This window comes from Coenobita brevimanus, chromosome 90, assembly GCF_032717465.1.
Source record: "Coenobita brevimanus isolate Jiangsu-jjx chromosome 90, ASM3271746v2, whole genome shotgun sequence".
Taxonomy (NCBI): domain Eukaryota; kingdom Metazoa; phylum Arthropoda; class Malacostraca; order Decapoda; family Coenobitidae; genus Coenobita; species Coenobita brevimanus.
The window spans coordinates 25,923,348-25,937,048 of record NC_137043.1 but is presented as its reverse complement, the minus strand read 5'-3'; positions in this window follow the sequence as shown (position 1 = coordinate 25,937,048).

Below are 13,701 nucleotides of genomic sequence, written 5' to 3'. Positions count from 1 at the left end.
GTTCTTCTTCCATCTTTTACTCACAACTATACACACTCCTTCCTTTGCCCTCTCATTCTCATCTACTCCTGCACATATACCCCATCCATACTCCCATTCTCTCACACTTTCTCCTCTTCATTTTGTTTCAGTTATTCCACATACATCCACTTTCGCATCCTCAAGCACCTGGACAATCTCTCTCTCTTCCACCTCATCATTCGCTCCTCTTACATTCCATGTACTCATTACTAAGTCCTTTGTCCGGTCCTGGGTCGTCATCGTTTGGTCAGTCCTTGTCCGAGGCTTCTTGTTTGTTTTTTTTAGTTAGTTGTTTTCCGGGGAGGGGCACTAACCCTCCGCCAACCCTTTTAGTCGCCTTTTACGACAAGCAGGGATACTGGGGGAGTATTCTTGAAAACCCCCCTACCCCCAGGGGGTAGGGGGGTTTTCAAGAATTAAACAGGTACGTATTTTGTAATATGTTTTGGGTGTAGCAGAATTTTTTCCGTGTTTGTCTCCTGCATTGAGGCTAGTCATCAGCGTTAGGCCTGTACCATCTTTGTTTCTCTCTTCATTCTTTCATAAATATATAGGAGCTGTACTTAGCCCACTTCCATGAAACAATAAAGGTAAAGGATACATTATCAAAACGGGTATGATTGCAAACTAAAATGCAAATGTTGTGACATCAAATGCGACAGTACAATAAACACACGGCAGCCTTGTGTACACCTGGTGACACCGGCAAAGTAGCTCTCCCTGTGCGGCGTTTTCATGACTTGTTTTGGTAGAACGGGGCAGTACCGGTACGCAAATAATGATACAAAATTGATGTTAGGTGGAAGTAAGGGTGTGTGACAATTTCCTGACCTTGATAAGCGTACTTGCGGCATTGCTACATGGTCGTAGAATAACTCTCCAAAGGTGTTAAAACGCTTTTTTTTGTGTGTGTGTGACGCCGCTATTTTTCGGGTTACCCATCTGAAATTTTGAAAGAACACAGCTATGGGTTTGGTTAACTCCCTGTACTCATGCTGGCCAATAGTACGGTATTCCATTTATGTATTATTTTATCAACTGACAGTCCCAAGTAGGCTATCTACAGTATTGATGTCAATGTAGATACTCCTTCCACAAAGGCTATCAATGCTACCATTGCAAAATATAGGGTTTCAGATGATAATATCAACAAAGGATGAATAGGCCTACACCAACATTCCCATTCCCAGCTCTGACCATTTATCTATCTGTTCCAGCAAAATTGTTGCTTACATAGCTGCTTTTGTTGTATTTAAATTGCAAAAATCTCTGAAGTGCAAAGCTTGCATGGAGGCCTTAACGGACACTAATTGACTACCTCATAAATTCCCCAATTAAGCTTAAGTCTACAGGTAGTTCAACCTTCAGCTAGTGTTATAATGGTCTGTCTGGCTTATGTATGAATTTTCAGGGAAAGAGTATTGGAATAAGTAATGCACATGCTAGACTATCTAGAGTAGATTGTTTCAGGCTAATTAATTTAGTGCTAGAATGTCACTACTAAAGCAGTAAGCCTGTCTGAGCATGTATTAGAAACTATCTATCTATCTATTGCCAGACGCCTCAGTCCCGTTTGGGGTGGCCACAAACAAATCGCCTCCACGTCGTCCTGTCCCCCGCCATTTCACTGCCCTGCTCCCAACTCACACCTCCCTCTCTCATATACCTCTCCACCCCATCCCTCCATCTCATTCTCGGCCTCCCCCTCCCTCTTCCCCCCTCCACCTCACTCACATACACTCTCTTCGTCAGTCTTTCACCCTCCATCCTCTCCACATGGCCAAACCACCTCAGTGTGTTCCTCATAACACTTCCTATCACATCCACATCCACACCACAACGCTCCTTTATATCCTCATTCGTCAGCCTGTCTCTCCATGTGACTCCACAGGCTCCTCTTAAATAACTCATTTCCACTGCTCTCACTCTTGACTTGTGTCCCTCCAACAACGTCCAAGCTTCACTTCCATACGTTAGAGTTGGTATCACAATACTGTCATGTAGTAACTTTTTCACTTCCATGCCCACTTCCCTGTTTCTTATCACTGCTTTCAAAGAACCAGCAACCTTTCTTCCCTGCTGTACCCTTTCAAGCACTTCACCCTCCAAACCTCCATCCTTACTCATCACACTACCCAAGTCCTTAAACGTACTCACATTTTCCAATTCCTCACCATCCAACCTCGCTGTACATTCACTGACTTCACCTTTCTCAAAGACCATCACTTTACTCTTCCCTACATTCACCTTTAGATTCCGTTTCTTTCACACTCTCCCAAACTCATCCACCAAGCCTTGCAGCTCCCCTTCGTCTTCACTCAACAACACAGTATCATCTGCAAACAATAGTACAGGGAGTTTCCAAACACTATATCCTCTCTCAACCAGGGCCACTCCAACATCCACTACCCTACCTTGTACCTCTCTTATTACCCCATCCATGAACAGATTGAACAACCATGGAGACATGACACATCCCTGTTTCAACCCAACCTCCAAAGAGAAAAATTCACTTAGTTCACCATCCGCACGCACTGCAGTCTTCGCACCATCATACATACTCTTCACAGCATTCAACAACTTTCCATCTACTCCGTATATTCTTAATACTTTCCACAATCCTTGTCTATCCACCCTGTCATATGCTTTCTCCAAATCCATGAAAGCCGCATACAACTTCTTTCCCTTCTCTAGAAACTTTTCCACTAGAGGTCTAAGAATGAATATCTGATCTACACAACCTCTTCTCTTCCTAAAGCCTTCCTGTTCTTCTCCAACTAATTCCTCTGTTCTTTCTCTAACTCTGTCAATAAGTATCCTACCATACACTTTTCCTATTATACTAAGAAGACAAATGCCCCTATGATTACCACACACTTCTTTTTCCCCTTTTCCTTTGTACAAGGGAATAATTATACCTGACTTCCAAACCTCCGGGACTCTACCTTCCTCCCAGGCCAATCTGCACATCTTCCACATCCATTCTACTACTATCTCTCCCCCATGATTCAGCATTTCACCACACACTCCATCAATTCCTGGGGCTTTCCACAATTTAACTTTCTTCATTGCTTCCACAACTTCTATCCTACTGATTTCTTCTTGTCTTCTGACCTCCCTCCTTCTCCCAGCCATTCCCCAGCCACTTATACTCGCATTACTTCCATCCTCTATGTTCAACAGTTCCTTAAAGTGTTCTCTCCATCCGCTCACTCTTTCTCCCTTCTCCACTAGTAATCTACCATTTTTATCTTTCACTCCCCTGCTAACCTCACTTCCACCCTGTCTTACTCTCTTCACCACTTTCCAGAACAATTTCTTACAGTCCCTCCACTTTACACTCAAATTCCTTCCAAATTCCTCATCCACTCTCTTTCTACTCTTAGTAATCTTTTCACCTCTCTTTTTCTTTCTACATATAACTCTCTCTTCCGCCTCTCAACTTCTTCCACGCCCCTATTTCTCATCCATTCATTGTATGCTTTCTTCTTTTGTGCCACAGCCTGTCTCACCTCTTCAGTCTACCATGCTGTTCCTTGCACCCCCCTCCGTCTTCTCTACGTCCCACACACCACATCACATGCTGCACATATTTCTTCTGTAAATATCCTGCACACACCTTCCACGTCCCCCGTCTGCACCAATTCATATTTGCCCAATCGTTCCTCCACTTCTCTCTTATACTCTGCCTTTTTTTCATCCTCTTGTAACCTTTCCACTCTCCTTGCAACTACTCCTTCCTCTCGTCCTTCCCTTCTTCTATTCCTCCATCTTACTTGTATCCTAATATGGCCACCACCAAGTAGTGGTCAGAAATTGATCCCTTAAATAATCATATGTTCTTACTAATTAAATCATCTGCTGAAAAATACCTGCAGGTAAGGTATGCATATGCATGTGAGTTTTTCTTAGCAAATTTGACATCTAAAAACAAAATGAAGAGTCGGGAAACATATACACAAAGCTCATACTCTTTACTGGCCAGTAGGAATATGCTTCTCTTAAATAGGTATAAACTGTTGTACTGTACGTGTTATTTCTCGTAATGTCCAATCTTTACTCAGGTTAGCACAGAGAATTTAAAGTGGGAAGTCTTTGCTTAACCATTAAGGAAGTTAAAGGATCCTTCATCAAACCCATCGAAGTACTTACCCTACCTGTCATGTATCTTTAAGACAACGTATTTCTATTTATCTGTCTATCTATAGCCTGACGCCCTAATCCCGCAAAGGGTGGCCGCAGACAAAACGCCTCCAAGTCGCTCTGTCACCCACCATTTGACTACCCTCCCCCCAACTCACTCCCCCCTCCCTCATATACCTCTCAACTCCATCCCTCCACCTCATCCTCGGTCTACCCGTCCCTCTCCCTCCCTCCGCCTCACCTACATAGGCCTACACCCTCTTAATAGTCATTCTCCATTCTCTCCACATGTCCAAACCACCTCAGTGTATTTCTCCTAATCTTCTCAACCACATCCACATCCACCCCACAACGTTCCTTCACTTCTTCATTCGTCAACCTGTCCCTCCATGTCACCCCACATGCTCCTCTCAAGTACCTCATTTCCACTGCTCTCACTCTTGACTTGTTCCCCTCTTGCAAGGTCCACGCCTCGCTTCCATACGTCAGGTTAGGAATCACAATACTATCATGCAGTGACTTCTTAACTTCCATACTCACCTCCCTATTTCTCATCACTGCTTTCAGTGAACCAACAACCTTCCTTCCCTGCTGTACCATTTCACGCACTTCATCCCCCAAAGTATTTCATAAAGCATATTTCATGTACAGAGTGCACTTTGATATATTTATGAAATGTCATTGTATATACACATCTATCATTAATCAGTCCTTAATCATAACATTATTTAAGAAAGTACGAGTTCACGGCCAGTCACGGCCGTCCCTTCTTGCCAGGACTATGATGATGGGCAGCTGCCAGGCCTGGCCTCACCTGCTCTGTCAGTAGCGGCGCGCTCACGCTTCTTCCACCCATTATACCTCCATGCTATAACTACAGTAACGGTGGATAGGTTACCCATCATCCACTCACTCAATATAGGGCTACCCCAGGGTAACTCTACATTGAATGACAAGCCAAGTGATCTCCTTATTTCAGGAAATATTTAATACGCTGGGTGGTAACCATATAACCGTCCCACAACTGTTCGTACGTGTCAACAAGTGGGTTGACGGAGGGTTAGTGCCCCTCCATGGAAAAGAACTAAAAAGACAAACAAAATTCCTCGGACGTGGACAGACCTACAGGTGACGACCAAGGACAGGATAAAGGACACGAAAAGGATGGCAACATGGAATGTGAAGGGTGCGAATGATGAGGTGAAACAGAGAATGTTCAGGTGCTTGAGGATGCAATAGTGATTATGTGGACTGACTAAGGCCAGATGGAGAGGTGAGACTGGGAATTTGGTTTAGGTATATGGGCCAGATGGAGACGTAAGAGTGGGGGTATGGTTTGGATATATGTGCGGGAGAAGGTGAGAACGAGAAGGCGGAAATGGAAGGAGAATATAAGGGTATGGATCAGTTGGTTCACGGATTGTGTGGGTAAGACTGAAAGAAAGAATACAAGCGTGGGCGACTGTGTGTATATGCGCCCACAAAAAAACCATGCAAGCAGAGTGAAAGAGTCCTGGGCAAATGTGGAAGCATGCATGAAAAAGTTATGAGAGGAGTGAGTATTTTTGACGAGATATGAAAGTAGGGACTGTGAAGGTGGATGGAGTAGTTAGTGAGTGAGGTGTAACTGCAGAAGTGGATGAGAATGGTAGTGCTTTAGTGGATATTTGTGGCGGGAGGGGACCGGTGATAACCAATAGTCCAATACCCTCTCCAGGCACAAAACGATCCACAGGTATACGTGGCGAGTGATGACAGTAGTGGGTGGTTAGTATAAGAGTTATGGTGGTAGTTTGTGGTGGTGGTGGTGGTGGTGGAAGTAACAGTGGTAGTTGTTGTTGTTGTTGATGTTGGTGGTGGTGGTAGTGGTATAGCTGGTGGTGGTGGTAATGGTGGTAGTTGGTGGTGGTGGTGGTGGTAATGGTGGTAGCTCCTGGTGGTGGTGGTAATTGTGGTGGTAGATGTTGGTGGTAATGGTAGTAGTTGGTGGTGGTTGTAATGGTGGTAGTTGTTGTTGTTGTTGGTGGTTATGGTGATAGTTGGTGGTGGCGGTAATGGTGATAGTTGGTGGTGGTAATGGTGGTAGTTGGTTGGCGTTTTTGTGTGTGTGTGTGTGTGTGTGTGTGTCCGATTCTGGGCATAGGCTTCACAGCCTGCTATCAAGGCCCAGCAGTCCTCCTACATACCATACACCTCTACATGTCACCACTTCGGCGATAACACCCACCGTCCATATTGAATACATGCTAGGGCTGTTTCATACAGGACTGGTGTATTGGTATTAGCGGGAGTATTTTTACGACATGTCGGCAGGTCCTCTGGTAGATCAGTAAAGTCTGATTTAATGAAATTCAAATCCTTAAACTGTTCCCTGCCCCAGCCAGGATTCGAACCTGGGCCCGTTAGGACTGAAGGCCACCTCTCTACCGACTGAGCCACCGTGTTGGTGGTGTTGGTGATGGTGGTGGTGGTAATGGTAGTACTTGGTGGTGATGGTGGTGAGAATGGTGGAACTTGGTGGTCGTTGTGGTAGCTGGTGGTGGTGGTCATGGTGGTAGTTGGTTGTGGTGGTGGTAATGGTGGTACTTGGTGGTGATGGTGGTAATGGTGGTGGGATGGTGGTACTTGGTGGTAGTTGTGGTAGATGCTGGTGGTGGTGGTGGTGGTAACGGTGGTAGTTGGTTGTGGTGGTGGTAATGGTGGTGGTGGTGGGATGGTGGTACTTGGTGGTAGCTGGTGGTGGTGGTGGTGGTGGTAATGGTGGTAGTTGGTTGTGGTGGTGGTGGGAATGATGGTACGTGGTGGTAGTAGTAGTAGTAGTAGTTGTTGTTCCCTAGGCAGTCTGGCCGAACAACCCCGAGTCCCTTAGGAAGGCCATGGCCGAGACCGGGCTTTCCCACAGAGCTCTCAAAGAGTGTATGTTGTGTTGTTGGCGTAGGTGATTGTGTGCAATGCAGTCTTCCATAATGTGCTTAATAGTATGGGGTGCTGTGTTGCATCCTGGACAGGCATCTGCGACGGAGTCATCCAGCCTCTTCTGGTAGCTTAAGAGGGCTGGATGGTGCCCACATCTCAGCCTGGCCAGGTGGACCCTGTCCTCACGAGGAAGATAGGATTCAGAAGGGTGGATCTCAGGAGGCTGTGCATACAGCTGTGTGTTGTCTTTAAGTGACTGAATGGAGCGGCAAGTGATCTGAGTGTGGATATGCTTCTGGAAGCTGGTCTGAGGTGGGCGATGGGGGAGAGATGACAGTATTTGTGTATGGTATCGTGTGCTGGGTGTTGTTTTGATGTTCCTTGGTATGGGTGGATGTGCTACCATGTACTGTAGTGGATGTTGTGGGTTTGTGGAGGCTGCAGCAAGAAACTGGGTGCCTCTCATGTCTAGGTGATCCTTGACCTTGAGGACTTTGGTTTCTTGATGTAGGTGGTCTGTGGGTGTAGTAGCTGTGCAGCCTGTGATTATTTTTAGGGCCTTGTTCTATATGGTCTGTAGAGTGTTGTAGTGTGTTTTGGTGAGGTCAAAAGCCCAGGCACGGCTTGCATAATTCATCACTGAACGTATGTATTGTTTGTATACTGTGGTGGTGGTTTCTTTGTTGTGTCCGAATGTTGTATGGGCAAGTGACCTCAAAGCATTGAGTCTTGGTGTTATTTTATTTTTAATGTTTGTGATGTGTTTTTTGAATGACATTGATGTATTATATGTTACACCAAGGATTTTGTGTGTGTGTGTGTGTGTGTGTGTTCTTACCTAATTGTATCTTTACAGGAATGAGTCAAGCTCGTACTGTCCCGTGTCTTAAACCATATTTATCGTACATATCCTTAAATTTGTGAATTGTTTTGGCACACACTAATCATTCGGTAGTGCATTCCATTGATCAATTGCTCTGTTTGGGAAACTGAATTTCCTTACGTCTTTATCACCTCTCTTCTTATGCAATTTTTTGCAGTGTCCTCTTGCTGATGCTTCTCCATATGTTAAGTAATCATTTATGTCTATTTTCTCCTTTCCTGATATGCATTTATATAGCATTATCATGTCACCTCTTTTCCTTCTCTTCTGTAGTGTTGGTAGATTCAGTTTATTTAGTCTTTCTTCGTAGCTTAGGTCCCTTAAGCTTGGTATCCATCTTGTAGCGGCCCTTTGAACTTTTTCAATCTTGTCTATGTGCTTTTTGAGATGAGGACTTCAGACTATTGATGCATATTCCAGGGTTGGTCTAATGAATGATGTTATTATCCTTCTTAGCATGTCTTCATTTATGTATGTGAATGCTATTCTCATATTTGCAAGCAGTGTATACATGTTCCGTACCTTCTCACTGATGTGGTCAGCCGGAGATAGTCTGTTATTGATAATCACACCTAGGTCTTTCTCTCTTTCTGATGTGTATAGGGTTTTATTTCCTAACTTATAATCCCAATCAGGTCTTTTTCCACTTTTACCAAACTTGATTACATGACACTTGTCCACATTGAATTCCATTTGCCATGTACTACTCCATTCATGAAGTTTATTTAATTCTTCTTGTAGCTCTTTACAAGAGTCTGTGTTAGTAATTCTCCTTTGTATTTTTGCATCATCTGCAAACATATTCAGATAGCTCTCATTTCCAGTGTTACTGTTTATATCATTTATATACACTAAAAACATGATTGGTGCCAGCACTGAACCCTGTGGTACTCCACTAATCACTTCTTTCCATGATGAGTAGTTTCCTCTTAGTACTGTCCTCATTTCTCTTTTTATGAGAAAGCCTTGCATCCAACAAAACAGTTTGCCTCGAATTCCTCCTTGATGGTACAGCTTCCATAAAAGTCTTTGGTGTGGTACTGTGTCAAAAGCTTTCTTGAAATCTAAATAGATACTGTCCACCCATCCTTCCCTTTCCTGTATTGTGTTTGTTACTCTGTCATAGTAGCTCAACAGATTAGTAACACATGATTTTCCTTTTCTGAAACCAAACTGTCTTTCTGTTATCATACTGTGTTCTTCTAGATGATTTACCCAAGCTTTTCTTATAAGTTTTTCTAATACCTTGCTTACAACACTGGTCAGTGATACTGGTCGGTAGTTGAGTGGATTTTGTCTATTTCCTTTCTTGAATAAGGGGACAATATTTGCTTTTTTTCCAAATATCAGGTAGTTTACCTTGCCTCAAGGATTTCTTGAAAATTAAAAATAATGGTTTACATAACTCCTTTGCACATTCTCGTAATACCCAACATGAAATTTCATCAGGACCACTTGCTTTTCCTCTGTCTAATCTACTTTACTCCTCCTGTATTACTTTTTCTGCTATTTGTATATCTGGTAGTATGTGTGGACATGCGTGTTCCACATAGTCCCTCTCAAAATTTTTTTCTTCTGTAAAAACTAATTGGAAATTCTTATTTAGTGCCTCACAAATATCTTTCTCTTGTGTATAAGTGATTCCCTCGTCCGTAATGGATTGTATTATATCTTTTACTTTAGTTTTGCTTCTGATATAGCTGTAAAACAGCTTTGGTTGATCACTACTTTTATTTATTATATCCTCCTCAAACTGTTTTTGGGCTTCCCTCCTTATTCTTGTATAGTCGTTTCTTGCCTGTTTGTAATTATTATACGCCCTTTCACTATTGTGTCTTCTGTATCTATTCCACAACAAATCTCGTCTTTCTTTTGATTTTTTACATTCTGTATTGAACCATTTCTGTATTTTCTTATCTGCTTCTTTGTGCTGTGGGATGTACTTCTGGACTCCTATTTCATAAAATTCACAAAAATTTTTATATACAGCATTTAAATCTTGTCCTCTAAACTCATTTTCCTAATCAACTTCTAAGAAATACTTCTTTAGGTCTTGATAATTTCCCTTTTTATAGTTTAGGCCCTTTTTGTAACTATCATTGCTGTTTACTATGTCATATGCTATCCTGAAGTTATAATTTAGTACTGCATGATCGCTTTTGCCGAGTGGAGGGTGATATATTAAACTGTCAATATCATTTTCTTGCCTTGTAAATATTAGATCTAGCACTGAAGGTACATCAAGTCCTCTTTTTCTGGTGGTTTCCCTCACATGTTGCGTTAAGAAAAACTCTTGTACGAGATCCAAGAGCTTTTGGTCCCAACAGCTTTCTTGGCTATTTATATCTAGAGTATTCCAATTTATAATTGTATTGAAGTCCCCAGTTAGTATAATTCTTTCCGATTTCTCTTCCATTTTATGTAACAATGATCTTACACTCTGAATTGTACTCTCTGCCAGGTCCTCATATTCGTCTCTTTCCCATGTGTTTGATCTGGGTGGCATGTACAAATTGGCTACAATTACTTTACCTTCAGATGTGTCGATCTCTACTGCAATCAGTTCTACTTGTGATGGTATATCTAGTTTTATTTCCTTGACTTTTAGATTTTTCTTAGTTAATATTATAATTCCTCCTCCTTTTTTTAAATTTCTGTCTCTTCTCCATATATTGTATTCCTCTAAGTTTAGTATGTCATTTGATATCCTTGGTATTAATTTTGTTTCAGTTAGGCATATTATTTGTGGTTCATTTTCTCTGACATAATCATTCATCTCTAGTAATTTAGATACCATTCCATCCACATTTGAGTACATCAGCTTTATCATCTTGTTTATATACTTGTCATGACATGGTTCTACTACCTTCCTCCTTTTTCTTCCATCCTGTTTGTGTACCACTTTCGTACCTGCAATCCCATTACTTTGTAAAAAAAAAAATTCTTCTTCTCCTCTTCTGATCTTCCCTCATTTTTTGTTTTTGCGTCCTCCCTTTTCTTTTTCAGTAATTCCAGTTCCTCTTGTGTTAGGCATCTTTTTATCCATACATTTTTGAACTCCTCTTTTTCCTTAAGATTCTTTGCATTTTTTAGTATCTCTTCCACAGTGTTTACACTCTGGAAAGTCACCTTTAGAGGTCTTGTCTTGCTTTTCTCGTATTTCCCTAACCTTTTGTGTTCCTCTATGTCTTTACTACAGATTTCCTCTGATACTTCTTTCAGTAAGCTCATTACATTTGCCATCTCCTTTTTGTCTCTTGTGATCTTGTTTTTAACTTCTTCCTCTTCTATACCAGTGATTACTATTGATTTGTTTATCTCTACTGAATCTCTGACTAACTTTGGATTGTTTTGGATTATTCTTTTCACCTCCTTTTTAATGCTTTTTTCCTCCACCCTTGTTTCTAAGTCTTTCTTTACTTTCACCATTTCAGCATACGTGGTTTCTACATCATTTTTGTAGCTTTGCACAGCTTCATTCACTTGTGTTATCTTCTCCTCAATATCACTGCTCTGGTCAATAAGACTGCTAACTTGCCTAATTGTCTCTGTGTCATTTTTTAACTCTTCCATAACACTCTCGTGATTGACTACTGTACTTGCCATTTCACTCATTTTCTTCCTAAGTGTACTCAATTCCACGGTTAGTTCACTGATGGTTGTGTCTTTCTTATTGGCCTCCCTTCCTAGTTTTTCTATTTCTTCCTTTTGCAAGTGCATCTGCTTCTTTATTTCATCAATTTCATTTTTGAAAGCCATTTCTAGTTTGTTTACACGTTCAACCAGTCTATTGTGTGTGTGTGTGTGTGTGTGTGTGTGTGTGTGTGTGTGTGGTAGTGGAGTGTTGTTTATGGTGAGGTGTGAGATGTGACTATGTTCTGCTGTCCAGTTTGTGAGAAGAGTAACTGTAGATTTGGCTGGGGCTATTTTGAGCCTGTTTGTGGTGAACCATTCGTGTAGTGTGTTGAGGTAAGGTTGAATGATGTGTGCAGCTGTGTTTGAGTTTTGGTGTGTACATGTAAGTGTTATATCATCTGCATAGGAAGCTATGTGTATCTGTGGTGTGTGGGGTGTGGGTATGTCATGCATATATAGATTAAAGAGTGTAGGGGACAAAACAGATCCTTGGGGGACGCCGTTTGTGAAGTTTCTGATGTTAGAAGACTGACCGGCAAATGTTACGTGTGCACATCTGCCTGCTAAGTAGTTTGCCAGCCATCTTTTTGTGTTATTGTGCATGTTTGTGTTGAGTATTTTGTTTGTGAGGTTGTGGGGGGGGGGGATGGCATCAAAAGCTTTGCTAATGTCTAGTGTGACTAGGAGTGTTCTGTGTGGTGGCCTGCTGAATTCATGCCATCGAAAACTCTCCATGTAAGGTCTGTAAGAAGGGTGTTTGTGGAGTGTTGTGGCCTAAAGCCATGTTGTGACTGGGCTAGGGGAATGTGAGGTGTGACTAGTTGTAGTATCAGTCGTTCAGTGACTTTAGAGGAGGTGCAGAGGAGTGTGATGGGGCGATGTGAGGAGGGTAACGTGGGGTCTTTGTTGGGTTTAGGGATAGTGATGATATTGCCATGCTTCCAGATGTTGGGTATTATGTTGTGTGAGTAGCTGTAGTTTGATATGTTGGTGAGTGCTTGTATGCCTTGTGGTCCTAGGTGTTTATGGTGAATGTTGCTTATGTTGTCTGGTCCACAGGCAGATGAGTACTTGAGGTTGTTAATGATGTGCTTCGTCTGGTTGTAAGTGAAAGGTGCGTAGTCTGGGTATGTGGGGAACTGTCTCTTACGTCTGATGATACGTCGGTCTTCCGGTTGGGGGGTTAGATGGCTGACTTGTGAAAAGTGATTGATAAGAGTATTTGCTTGTTGTTTGTTTGAGGGTATGGTGTCTGTTGTTGTGATGGCAGTGTGTGATTGTGTGGTGTTGCTGTTGGAAAGTGTGATGCTGTTTAGTGTTTTGTAGAGTTTGCTGATGTTTGTTTTGTGGTCAAGTGTTTGGAAGTAATTTTTCCAGTTTAGTGTTTGCTGTTCTGATATTTTACTGTTTATTTAAGTGTTGAGTTCTTGTATTTGTTGTATGGTGTCTTGTGTATGGGGTGTTGGGGAGTGTCGCAGTGTGTCCCGTTGTCTGATGAGGCGTTGAATTTCTGGTGTGAAGTTGGGGTTGTGTCTCTTTCTGTTGCCTCTAGGGATGTGTCTTCTGTCTGCGTTTTGTATGATTGTATTGAAAGTGTGCACAGCAGTGTTGATGTTTGTGATGGGTGTACAGTTTAGTGTTTCGAAATGTTGTTCTGTTTCAGTTACAAAGGCCTCCCAGTTGGCTCTCTTACAATTAGTGTATGTGTGTTTGTGGCCAGCTGGGGTGATTCTGGTTTTGGTAGTGATGATGATTGGGAGGTGATCAGAACCTAAGGTTTTGACCACTCTCCATGATGTAGTGGGAGCGAGGTTTCGGGAGCAGAAGGTGATGTCTGGAGATGATGGGAGAAGGAGGGCTTGGTGTGGGATATGGGTATGTTGGTCAAGACCGTTTAGTATGAAAAGATGATCTGTCTGGGATTGTAGTACCAGCCCTCTGTCTGTGTCAGGGTTGTTGACATGCCAGGCCGACGACTTGGCATTGAAATTACCACCCAGGATGATGTTGGGTATGGTAGTGATGTGGTGTATCTGTGGAGAGTAATTGTGTGGTACTGTGGGGGACGATTGGGGGGGAATGTATGTTAGCGATTGTTATGT